We start from the raw sequence: 13,980 nt of genomic DNA, 5'->3' as shown, positions 1-13,980 counted from the left end.
TTTCTTAATAAGTAACTAGAAAAAAGAACAAATAGGGATGATATTAATTTATTTATCCCCAGCCTTAAAATTACAGCTATGTTTTCGATACACCGGTACCTTGGAGGGTATTCTGTAGCAATCAATAAGCAATTTAATGTCCTATCTATGTCCTGTTAGTCCGGTAGAACCCTCCGGGCGAACTGTCAACGACAAACCTACGTCAACGGCATCTTGGTATAAGAACGGTAGCTTAATGTACAGGAGCCGGAATATCAATATAAATATTATAATATTTTAATTCAATTAAAATACCAAGGAACAAAGCTTTGACAGACTAACATTGTGTTTATCTATGTTACGTAATTTTAGATGACGTTTTGACAATATTGTTTTGTTTCTGAATAATAGAGGCATTACATTTAATTTATACAAGGTAAATATTTAAACAAGTTAATCGACAGTCGATCGATATATTAAGTTTAAAAACGTTTTATTTTTAAAAAACTCTATATTTTTAAGTATATTGTATTTTTTAAAGTACAATAAAAAGTATTATTTTGAAACGTTTATGAAAACTTCTTGCATAAGTGTGATTGAGTACCAACCATAGAATAGAATCAATAGAAATAAAATGAAAAATTAATATATATATATATATATATATATTAATTTTTCATATAGTATATATATATATATATATATATATATATACATAGTGAGTGTACTACTTATTAAGGACCATTTAGAGTACTACATGAAAAATATTATACCCGAGCAGAGGAATTTTCCTTTGCAGTATAGTTCTCGGATTCCCGGGTTGTAATAGACATTTGTAAAATACGTACTTATATTTCCCGGGAGCTTAGAATCATCGTGATATAAGGTATTCTGCTACAGCTTTGTACTAGCTTTTCAACTATTTTTGTAATACGATTTATTCAAATAAGTTCCGAGGTGTTTGGTATATTTGATATTATTATACTTAGTCCACATAAATTATGTATATTTTTTCATCTACTCATTTTATTTTTCACAAGGGTACATTGTTTTGACTGTTAAAATTTTATCAAGAAATAGATCTGCAGGACATTTAATATTCAAAACAAGCGTATACGTATATCAACAATTAAATAACCCGTATAATGTTATGTAAGCTAAGTTAATGCTCTCAATTTATAGTTAACTCATAAAGCACATAGACATGGCATTAAAGCAGCAATTACTTGGTATAACGCTATTATACCATCTTGTATCCTGACGGTTTCACTTACGAGTTAACCCTAGAATACTAATTCCTTACAGATGCTACTAATCTTGGTTTAGATAGAATTTAATATCTTAGATTAAGTGAACAAAACCTTTGGCGTCGTATCGAAATGTATTAATCGCTGCTTTTCAGGTATGGATTATATTTGTAATTTACGTTTCATATTAATTTATTGTATTACCATTCAATGACGAATTAGATTTTTTTCCGTCAAGTAATTAATTACTTGTTTATGCATAACAATTTCTCACCTGATATAGTCAAAAATGAATAATAATAAGGCATGAGAAATGAAAGAAATAAATGTACAGTTAAGTACATAAAATACATACAAATAGCCCGGAAATATAAGAAATATTGATGTATGTTCGACTTTGAAATATTATTAATTATTACTTTCTGTGTTGCGTTTCTAACAATAAAAAGGCCAATATTATGAAGCACTCCGGGGCCGCAAATAATAAACTCTATCGGTTATTTGTAGAAAATAAGTATAAGTATTTTATATTTGTCACTCAGTATACTACAGATATTGACGACCAAAGCGACATGTTAATGTTAAGTGTAAATTTAAGAGATCTTTATTTAATTCTAATACATTATATAATAACTTTAACTTCACTTGTTTTAGACCTAAACTTTAACTTCCAAAATTTTATACTCATCCGGTTTTATACTTTAAAAATTCTTTAAATATTTATATATATATATTAAAGTAAATACAAAAAAATCCAAATTAAATAACAAAATGTTCTATATTATATATTGTAGAATTATGTTAAAATTGGTTTCAAGTACATGTACATCCAATATGGATTTAAAGTTACGAATTTCGCAGAATCACACGTAAAGCCTAAAACCGGATATTATTTTCATACGGATGACAATATTGGCAGCGAGCCATTACAGATTGTGGGTCAGTTTCACACATATTTGTCCTCAATTACCTACTAAGTTGACTACTCTTACTTGATCTTGTAGTTTCCGCCAAAATATTCTTGGCAATCGTTATTCTTTATATTTTACCACTCTGAAGTGAACACTAAGATGTTTTGAAATATCTATTCGATATGGATTAATGATTATTTTTCATAAATAACTAAGTTGTAGGTATTATTCTTTCCTTAAGAGTAGATACGTAAAGTTATTAAAAACTATTGCACCATATTAAAAGTAACTATCACAAATTGATATCACTCATGCAGATTCATAAATATATCATATTTTTTTGTACTTCGGATCTCAAAGTTTTTCCTCCGCAATCAATCTTTTCAAACGTATTTTTACTAAAAGTGATTTATTTGAAGGAAAGTTTTTGACAAAGAAAAATATTATGTATAAAAATATTTTACACAAGTTTCTTTGTACGATACTACCTAGTTGTTTTGTTAGCATCAACTCGTAATAAAACATGCTGAATGTTGTATATTATTGTTTACAAATGTTTTGATAAAACAGCTGGAAATAAAACGTCTTCTTATGTCAACATTGTGAAGCTAACTACGAAATGGCAAGCTTACTGTAGTGGCAAGTATACTGGTACTTAAAATGTTACATCTTCAGAAATTATGGATGTTATGAAGCAAAATAAAACTTCATTTTACTCACATAAATTACATAATTATCTACTCATCCGTGAATCTCTCCAACGAAGTGCCTAACGATAGTGATAAAAATTTATATTAAAGATATCTTTTATTCTGGGTTTGATTTAGTTAATTTTTAATAAAAGAATTTTAATAATTTTTTTTTTATGTATTAAGTCAAGCCTTAATATAATCGCGCTCAGCCATGAATGCATTTCAGTTTATAAAGCCAACTCAGTTAATACGAAAAGAAAATAACAAATAGCTTAGAAATCTATAGTAATATTAAATTTTTATTCGTATGAATTTTCATACGAAAATAGGGTATGTAAAACCTAAGTTGGCTCTTGGTAAAAATATAATATAATATAGTTATTAGTGAAATTCTCAAAGCCAAAATTACTGAAGCTAAAATACCAAATTGGGTCAGCAAATTTGTGTCAAATAGGTCCTATATTTAGTTCGCCAATAATAATATTGCAGGAAAAAAGGCGGTTTATTTTAGTTTTGTTACAAAGCGACTGATGCTAGGCTAATAATTTGGGATTACTGTTATTGCTATTTTAAAAGGTAACTTCTGACGGTCTTGGCTCCTATTCCCTTAGGGGAAACGAATTGGTATTCAAGAGGGATAGGATTGCGATAAATATTACGAAATGGGGACAAAGGGCTTCAGGTAAACTCAGGAAACTTCTGTTCGGGGAACAGGTTCTTTTCATTGAGCAAGTTTAAATACGAGCCTCAATCTATTAATATTATAACTATATAATATTATTTTAAAGCATATACCTTGTCTCTTAAAAGTTAAATGTATGTAACACATACATTTGTGTATTATATTTTATCAGAGAGTCTATCTGTGTTTCTATGCGTGTATAATTTTTTAAAATTACATCAGAAAGAATAATATTTTAATAAAAATAATTTTAAAGAAAAAATTGTACGGTCCTCTGTTTTTTGTTATTAAGAAAATATTGCTTACAATTTATACTTGGGTTGAAGTAGAATGATTTGATATTTTTAACTTTGAGAAATTTGTATAGTTTACATATACATTATGTGTGGTACACCACAGATTGATGATAATTTCCTATGATTATTTTTCTTTGTAACCGGTAACAAGAGTTTTCATGAATATTCTGTATTTTTAAGCAGTAAAATATTAATAATGCAATATCTGTAATAAATGAAAAATTAAATCCAAATGAAACCGCAATTATTAGGTGTTGATTATTAGTTTTATTAAACTGTCAGCACAGTACTATTGTTTTTTAGTAATTTTGCTTATATTTTTATTAAATAAAAATAAATATTGGAAGTGCAAAATAATAGTAACATAAACTTACATTACCAGTGTCTACAACATTGGTTTGAGGTTTCATTTATCAGACAAAGAAAAATGACTTTCTTATATTTACAAATAAGGTTATATCAATTTTTTAAGCTCAAGGGTACGCTAAACAGGAACCTACTCAAAATGAAGCGAGAAACGTTTTAGATCCGAAGCACGGAGCTTTTTTTGTGTAATTATTATTATAATACAGGCACTTGATCGTGTCTTTCGTTTTACATCCTCGCAGGAAAAACGTTAACCATCCTAAGATTCAATTAAGACTCACGTATATTTTATTTAAATGTATGAATATGAAACCTTTCTCGTTTGACGTTTGAATGACATGAATTCTTTCTTATGATTTTATTTTTTTATTAAAAACTGTCAGTTATTTTATACATTGTGCAGTGTGCCCCTTATAATAATTATGTAGTTTTATTTTTATCTTATGATCTTAATTCTACATGGCAACTCTATACAACTCCCTTTCCACTATAAAGAGGTGTTTAAAGAAATAAACATATATAACATATTAAAATTATGATAAACATTTTCCTACTTAATTACGTAGTAAAAGTTTGTTAGTCGTAAAACTTCGTCAAATGCAGACTCTTCGTTCTTTTTTCTTTAAGGATTATGAAAAACTGTAAAAGTACAAAAAACTGTACATAATTCGCAAATATAAACATATGCATACGTAATCATGTTGCGTGAATGAACTTAAGACTTTTTGTTAAATTCTTATTTACTAAGTCATTACTAACTTTTTTAACTAACAAATATATATAAAAAGAAATGGAAAACGTATTATCTACTGTGGTGGAATTGAATCCTCGTATCAAATAATACACTAAGTAATATTCAGTTTCAACATTGAAATTGCTACTAACGTTGAAACTATCATTTTTTAGAATATTTTTTTCATTTCACAATCAACTATTTTATAAACCGTCAATATAAAATCTTTCAAATCTATATATACATGGCAATTAAAACAACTGGTATAAAAATAAACCGAGGCTGCATTTTTTGTATTATTCTTCTCTTGATTTGGTGTAATATTATTTCAAAACAAACTTACTTTTCGTTGTAAAAAACTTTTATTTTCTTATTATTCATTCGTCCTATTAATGATTTTTATGAAAATACATCAGCAGCTGTTATGAAATTGCTATTTTTATCATTTGCCGACTCTAAAAGTTCTATGTCGTATAGAAAGTCGGTGAAGAGATTTGAAATATTACCAAGAAATTCAAACGAAACATTGATTGAGCCCATACTTTATATATATTTTATATGAGAATATGAACAAATGGCCAAACTAGATCCATAAAATAAAACTGTTTCTAGTCTGTCTAGAGGGATTACCTCTAGACACGAAGAATGTGGTAAATTTTAGGGTTATTATTGAGAAGATAGCTGGGTTTGAAAAAAATTTGCCGTTATCACGTTTATATAATTATTGTTTACACAGTTCTTTTAGATAAAAAACACACTTCAATTTAAAACAAATTCAATTTGAAACAAATATTAGATTAATTTATAAAAAAAACAGGTGTGAAATTAATTTGCACATTGAAGTTTGTTTCAGTAATTCAATTCACATAACTCAGGACGTTACAAAATGGTTGATTTAATGAAGAATAAACGTGGAACAAACTGTCTATAATTGATTTATGTACCCAATTTTAGAGAATGGGAGGCAGTCGCGACAAAGCCAAAACTCGAATATTATGTTTGCTAACCGGCCTCGGCTCTCGACAAGAAGGTATTGGCTCGCTGCCATCACAGCTTGCGGGTTTTGCACATATTTGTCCTCAATTACCTACCTATTGAGTACTTTCTACTTTCTTTTCCAACTGAAACTATTTCCAGGAAAAAAGCATTTTAAAAGGGAAATTTAATTTATTATATTGAGCTAGTACTAACATAATTCATCCTCAAGATTGATTTTTGTAAAAATAATGAATCATCTATGTATATTATAAAAATTAACCTTTTATTCATAGCTTTAATATTTTTCTGAACAAATTTATTCTTTAAATAAAAGTAAATTATTCGTAATAAGAATGTCAACATACAAAAACTTGATGTGTAATACTATTTTTTTTACATCAAGCTTATTTTAATGTACATAGTTATATTCATTACGATTTTAAATTGAGGTACTCCATTCAGTTCATTAAATAGTTATATTTAAAAAAGTTTACATTGGAAGTAGTTATTTGAAAAACTACAAAGAGTTAAAAACCAGACAATAATAATTTATTACTCCAACTATTGCGTTTTAAGAAATCATATCCAAATTAGTTTTGGTTGTTTATTCACATCTATTTTGACATAACATTCATATTGCAATTTCATATATTTAAAATAACTATATAAATAAAATAAAAACATTAATGAAAATGAATTCCACAAAAAAAAAATTTTTTTAGTAAATTAGGTTGACATAATAATTATGACTGAATACTGCTATTTGAACACATCCTGAAATAAAAAAAAAAACCTCAGCAAAATTTATATAGATTATTTTTAATGTCGCAAAAAGACCGAGCCAAACTTAATAGTATTAGGTATGTCGTACTTTCAATTTCTATCTATTTTCAAACAATATTAGCCTTCAGTGTGACATGAGTTAACAGTTACTAATACACTAGTAATTACTTCCATATAAGAAGATATAGAGGCTCGCATACATGAAACAGAACTACGCAATAACAATTCTAAGTATTCCTATTCCGTAGTTTACATAGTACAGGTATTTGAAATATCTTTAAAGTCACAAAGGAATGGAATTTCACCGGTGTCCTTATTATAATTCCATAATATCCGTAAGATATCGAATAGATAAAAAATATTTAATCTTACTCGAACTTCTGTAATGAGTTCCTGAAACTTTAACTATTCATTGTTTTGTGAATATAACTAACGAAGACGTTATAGTAACAATTTATACTAAAAGTAAAGATGTAACATAAGATATTAATTTAATTTTTAACGTCCTGAGAACTAATTATTATGCAACTTATGTTTCCGCCTTTAATTACTTGCAACGCCAGCGACTTAAGACTTTCTCAGCTTTAATTAATGTATAATATTAGTGTTTTTAGTAATAAATCAGGTTGAAGCTGTTAAGGACATATATATTGGACCAGTTTCAGAACAAAGTCCTAGCCACAAAGTATGTTCAAAATTGATTTATTAACAAATGTGACAAAACAATACCTCCATGAATAAAATGATGAATCCTCTTGGTTTTATTAAGGTCGGTTCTAAGACTGGTTTTTCCGTCTTACTCAGCACGTATTTGCTCTATTTGATATTATGATGCCAGTAATTTAAGCTATATTTATCTGTTTGATTACTTTCTCTTCGATCTAAATGTTCTATTATTGTTCGGTATAGCATCTTTATATACATTACAAATAAATATTGTGTTCTCTTTGTTCTTATACTATCAGTCCCTACCGATTCCTTATGTTTTACGTACAACCCTAACGCTAAGGTTTTATAGCAAAGACCGGGTATGGGCGATAAGATCTCCTTTATTTCACTTGTTGTTCTTTATTTGCTGTATTTCCGGAAAGATGGGTGAGATATAGATATTTTTCTGATTTCCACGGCACTATAATTGGCATGGCAGTGCTTTCGCTTACCTTTCTTAAAACATTTTAAGATAAATAACATTTTCCCAGTATCACCTCTTATTTTAAAAGAAGTTATCATTTGTTTCAGAAAATAATTCACATCAATTATATTATGCAACAGAAATTGTACAGGAAATTTTGACCATAAAACAATTTAAAAAAGGCATATACAAGACTTTTTAATGATGATTACCGTAATTACCGTGTTTTATTTAAAATCTATTTATTAATATTACCAAAAGTTGTCTGTTTTAACTGAAAAATGTTTAGATATATGAAGTATGTATTTGCTTATTGTAAATTATTAAATTGTATTATTATTATTCTTTTAGAAGCAAATTATTAATTGCTATTTACTTTAATTAAATTCCCTACTGAAGCTTTGTAAAAAGATATTGTTCCTTACTGACTTACTTTTTTAAAATTAAAAATACGTTAAAACTAAAACAATAAATTAATAGTAAAGTTATAACGCTAATAACTACATTTTTAATTGAGTGTCTTATATACTACCATTGAATCACAAGAGGTTGGGAAGTTAAGTAGCTGGTGTAATCGAAGTTTGGATATCGCTCATTTTGGGTATACGTTACATTTTCTGTTGTTTTGTAGGCACTATCCTCTGTGATAGTAGCTATTGTTAATTTCTTTAACTTAACGTAACACTTTTAATAATTTTAAGATTCTTAAAATACTGATGTCGGTTTTTTCAAGAAATTGCTTGTCACCAGCTGTTAGTTGGCGCCAACGCACGGTAATTATATGAATCAATAAACAAAAATTATCAGAAAAACCGGGTTCGGAATTTAAGTAAGAACTATGAAATTAGATTACGTAATAAGTGAATTCTTAAATAATATATACTGTATGGACACTATTTGATTTTTGATTCTCAAACCGGCCGTTGCCTGATGTTGTTAACAAATAATTCAAAGAAGTATATTATAGATTATTTTAAAAATTACTTTTTTATATAATCCATCAAGAATAGACGTACCTTATTTTTTGACGGTTTCTTAGAGCAAAAAGGAATGATTTCAAGGGTGTTTATTTTATTTTACGGTATTACTTAATTGTTAAAACCCTAAAATTATGATTTTCTCAATTGTTGTTAAGAATATTAATTAAATAATCCCGTCGCAACGGATTTCTTTATATGCTCAACATAAAAATATAAATAAAAATAGCCCCACCGATAACAGTTATGTAATTTTTTCACGTGCTTTTATGTTTCATCCGTCAATCTTTCACGTAATTATATGATATGTTGCAGTCAATATTTATTGCTCCGAATAAATCATAATGACATTATGATTTTGGTAAGATAAATTCAGATATTGTTAAAGATATGAGAGATCTTTTGACAAATATAGATGTTTAATGTAATAGAATTGCAATATTTGTTACTGTATTTACATTTTTTGTATTAAATGTCCTGAATACAACAGATTTTCAATCTGTTAAGGTTTTTTCTGAATGATTTTAATCAGAATAATATTTGCAAGCATTTTTACCATTTACTCTTAGGCTTTCTGAGACTTCGGTCTTCTCCAATCTCGAACATGTTTAATTTCAGTTTATAGACGTTTTTGTTATACCTCGTGGTAATTTGTATTTCCTGTAAAATATGTGTTTTTAATTTAAAGTATGTTTCCACAACAAAAAAGAAAAAACAAGCACACACTCGCCATATAAGAGAACATGTAAAAACTTATAAAATATATTATTTAAACTCCTGCACCTCATTTTGAAATATAAAACAGAATTTTTTGCCTTCTTTTATGTAACAAAAAGTATTTTATCACAGTACCAGTAACAGTGATCATTCAAGAGAAATGACAATGTTACGGGAAAATTCAAAAAATGTTGTACACAGGCAAATTTACCCTCTTAAATAAACCGTTTTTCTGTTAATATTAAATAAAATAAATATAAACGAAAGTAAAAAGTTTAAACACACATTTTAAAAATAAAATCAACGTCTATACACGATATTAAATGTGGTAGCTTGTTACATCTAAGTGTCCATATAACCTGGCGGTTTCACTTATGAGTTCACCCCTGAATACTAATGCAGCTTCGTATAACGGATAAGATGGTATTTAATTTCACTATCCTGTTTAGAATGCAGGCATTTAAACCTTATAGTAGGGTAGTAAAGACCGCGACAAAGTCAGATTTCGTATTCGCAAAACCAGCATTACGCCCTGACAAGACGGAATTGGCTCTTAGCCAACTAGCTCGGATTTTGCACATATTTGTCCCAATTACCAGGATATTAAGCAGGTGCTGGTTCTTTCAAGAGCTCGAAACATAAAGGATTAAATTCTTTATACTTGTTCATATTCTATTATTGTAAACAAAGACTCCCAGTCAGTCTTAAAAAACTTCGTAAGATTTAAAGATATTAGAGATACAATTTTTGTAAATAAAATCCGTTTCTTCTAATTAAGTCCACTAAAAATGAAAAACCTTGAGACTGTTATTAATATTACTTAAAGAAAAAAGTTTTCAAGTATTCAAGATACTGGAGATAGAACCGTACTAAATAAAATTAATCAACATTAAAAATACGATCCTTAAACTTATTTGTAATATTAAAGCCTTAATAGAACAAATACACAAAATAAAAATTTAAAAACCATACTAGTTTACTAATTATATGCTGAAAATCATATATTTGTTAATTAGATACTTTTAAATTATATATACCTATTTAGTAATTGTAGTTTTCTTTAATAATTAATCATTGTAAAATAAAGTATTAAGGGAAACCAAAGCATTGGTATTTATATTATAAACGGAAAATTTTGCTTGTACATTTGTTTGTTTGTTGTATTTTAGTATGTGTATGAACTTTTGTAATCGTAGTATTATTACATTGAAACCAATCTTGGTCTCATGGAAAAATATGGAGCATGTTAATAAATGTGATAATGAGAACTAAGCCTAACGAACTAATAAAATATATTTATTTTAAATAAAAATTATAATAAAGCGAGCATCCGCATTAATACTTCCTTATTCAATTTGCAATTTCCGATAGTTCAAAATTACCCGCAGGATAATCTGTCAAAAGAAAACCTTTAATACCTTCTAAGAATTACAAATACGAAGGTAATTTCAAACTCTGGCTAATGAAGATAGATACATGTTTAAAGCTTTAGCCGCTCATTAACGGCGTCATATAGTTTTAGCAGAAGAAAAGGGAATTACAGGAAAAATAATAATGTTTCATATATTGAGATCTAAGACTTTCGCGAGTATTCATTTAAATGAAACTAATATTTATCGGATTACTATGCTACTATTTTAATACATATAAAACTACATACTCCCGACGTTTCGGTGCTTTGCAGCAACCGTGAACACGGGTAGATGAGATGTGAATATCTGTTAGTTGGACCTGTTATTTATGCTCTACCGCCAACGACTTCTTAATTTTGCCGGCAGAATGCGCTTACAGTGTCACGAGGTCCTGTGGTGTGGTCACGGACATGGGATTTTATATTTTAATGAAGGGGACCAGGTATTGGATAGATTCCAGCCATCTTCTCTACTGAAATTGGGATGTTTTTAATTTCAATAGCCTCGCGGATAAACCTCGGTATTTACCTGTCTTCACGAGCGAGGTTCTGAAGTTTATCAAACCTAAAGTATTGGCCTGGTTTGTCCATTGTGTGTTCACACACTGCTGACTTCAACGAGCGCCTATCTTTAATGTCTGAGTCATGTTCTTTCATCCTTGTACCGATGCTCCTCTTTGTTTGTCCAATGTATGACAAGCCACAGTCACAATCGAGTTTGTATACACCCGCTTATTGTAAAGTAATGGTACTCTTGATAGGTCTCAAGAATTGGCTCACTTTCTAGTGTGGTTTGTATATAGTCTTGATCGAAACCTCCAAGATGTTCCCTATTCTGTCAGTAACTTCCTTCACACATGGTAATACCGCAGGTTGTCGCTCAACTGTCAACTGTCGGTGACTTCAATTGACTCCTGTAGTGCTGGCTCTTACATGTTGTAGCTCGGGCTCTAGATGGTCAGTATCTCAAAGGTGTTGGGCTCTCTGTAACAAAGATTTGCCAACGGTAGCTAACTGGATAGGGTTGTGGCGTGAGCTACCATTGAGATACCTATCCGTATGTGTGGGTTTCTTTTAAACGGTATGTTCTAAAGTATTGTCAGGATAGTACTTTTTAGTTCTCAATGCCAGAGAATAAGAAGTATGAACAATCAATTTATATTGATCCAGGATGATAAATGACGTTTAAAGTTTCCATGGCACCTACTCCTACTATTTTAAATTTGTATAATTGTAATATATTACAGCAAATTTCATTTCCTTATAAATACACATAAGCATGTACGTTCTAAGAATCTCCCTAAGCATGTTACTGAGTTCACAAACTCAAACTAAGCGATACAGAAAACTTGTGAGCTCAAAAATCTTTTTTGACTTTTTGAATTTTCTCTATAAAGTCAAGTGTGTATCAATGCATTCTCAATTCCAATTATATTGTTGATGTCTATTTATAAAGGAAGGTGCCTAACATCAGGTCAGCCACTTCTACTGAAAAACAGACGTAAAAAAAGAAATAACTATGAACTGAAAGAAATTTATTTGTGTTCTTTAGTGAAACTCCTGATCACGTATTCCTTTTTGCTACAAAAAATAAAGAATCGATTGTTTTTTATTAAACATAGAAGAACTTATATTAGATTTGACATCACCTTCTTGACATTTTGATTACCGAACTCTTTTTGGTTGAAATGGCTATCAGCTACATGACCTCGATAAATTTTGATGTGCACTTAAATTATGGTTATTTTAAAAGAAACTATGATTATTGGATGTATGTGATTTATTGTATGGTTTACATTATAATATAATGAATATGAATATCATGGATTCATTTAAATTTGTGCTCGCAAAAATCTCAGATACCACTGCGTTTATTATTTCCATCATTGGGGAGATTGAGCTCCATGAATTGTCTTACCCGATTGAGTGGTCTCACCATAACTATCCACCACCATCATTTTATATTGGAGAATTTCATAAACGACGGTAGTCCTTGATCGACATAAGCCGTCTGCATCGGTTCCACCCTTTTTTACATAAAATTACTAAATAATATAAATGCCATATTTTTCTTCAACAATTTTCGTACCTATGTTACTATATTTCACAAGTTTTCATCTTAGAGAAATATCAAAGCTGCAGAATATATACATTATTTTTTTATAAACTTTGTATGTGAGGTAATAATGACATACTTTCATAATATGCTTGTCTGTTTCTTTTACGGTCTGATTCAAAGATAGTACTATAAAAATGATCAAAAAACTTGCAGTTCTAAGTAAGTATTAAAAAAAAGTTTGTTTGTAACTTTGACCCTTTCTAAAGTGAAAAGTATAAGTATCATCTAGTATATTATTAAAAGACTTATTAAAGCAAAGCTTTTAAAATTAACTTTTTTTAAGAAATATTTCATTTATATTACCTTATAAAACTGAAAATGCCCTTAATTCTTACAAAACTTTTGTGTAAAATAAGTTTTCTTATAAAATAAATTTAAAATCTTATACAAAACACCGCTCCCTGTATATTCTTGTGAAACAGCTAATCTCGTACATGCCTGAATGCTCCGGTTTTCATTGATACATTTACGGGCCATTTATGAATACACTATTTTATATAGTCTCCAAAATATTTACTAAAAATAACAAAATGTTTTGTCCAAAATCGCAAGCAACAGTGTCGTTGAATGTAAATCTTTCTCTAACTCACAGTTTAGCAATTTTTAATACATTATTCATATGGAATCACACACGATAATTTTAATTTGAAATAATTTGTTTGTATGCAATTGAAAATGTTATCAACAATTGTGTATTATAAAAAAATAAAAATAAAGGGTAAGGCAGCTGATTAAGACATAATGTAAAATACATATTTAAGTATCAATTGTGTGAAAGAGCGAGCATCAAATCAAACCGCAAAGGAGAAAATCATATTAAAAATAATTAATCTTAATTAAAAACAATATTTAGGAAATAATTTCAGAATGACGTCTGTCACAGCCTAGTATGAATAAGTGTGTTTTATATTATTTAACTATTAATTTTATAATATTCTTGCTTTTTAAAAAGTCTTT

The sequence above is a fragment of the Danaus plexippus genome, chromosome 14, assembly GCF_018135715.1.
Source record: "Danaus plexippus chromosome 14, MEX_DaPlex, whole genome shotgun sequence".
NCBI lineage: Eukaryota > Metazoa > Arthropoda > Insecta > Lepidoptera > Nymphalidae > Danaus > Danaus plexippus.
Note: the sequence above shows the minus strand (reverse complement) of the source record.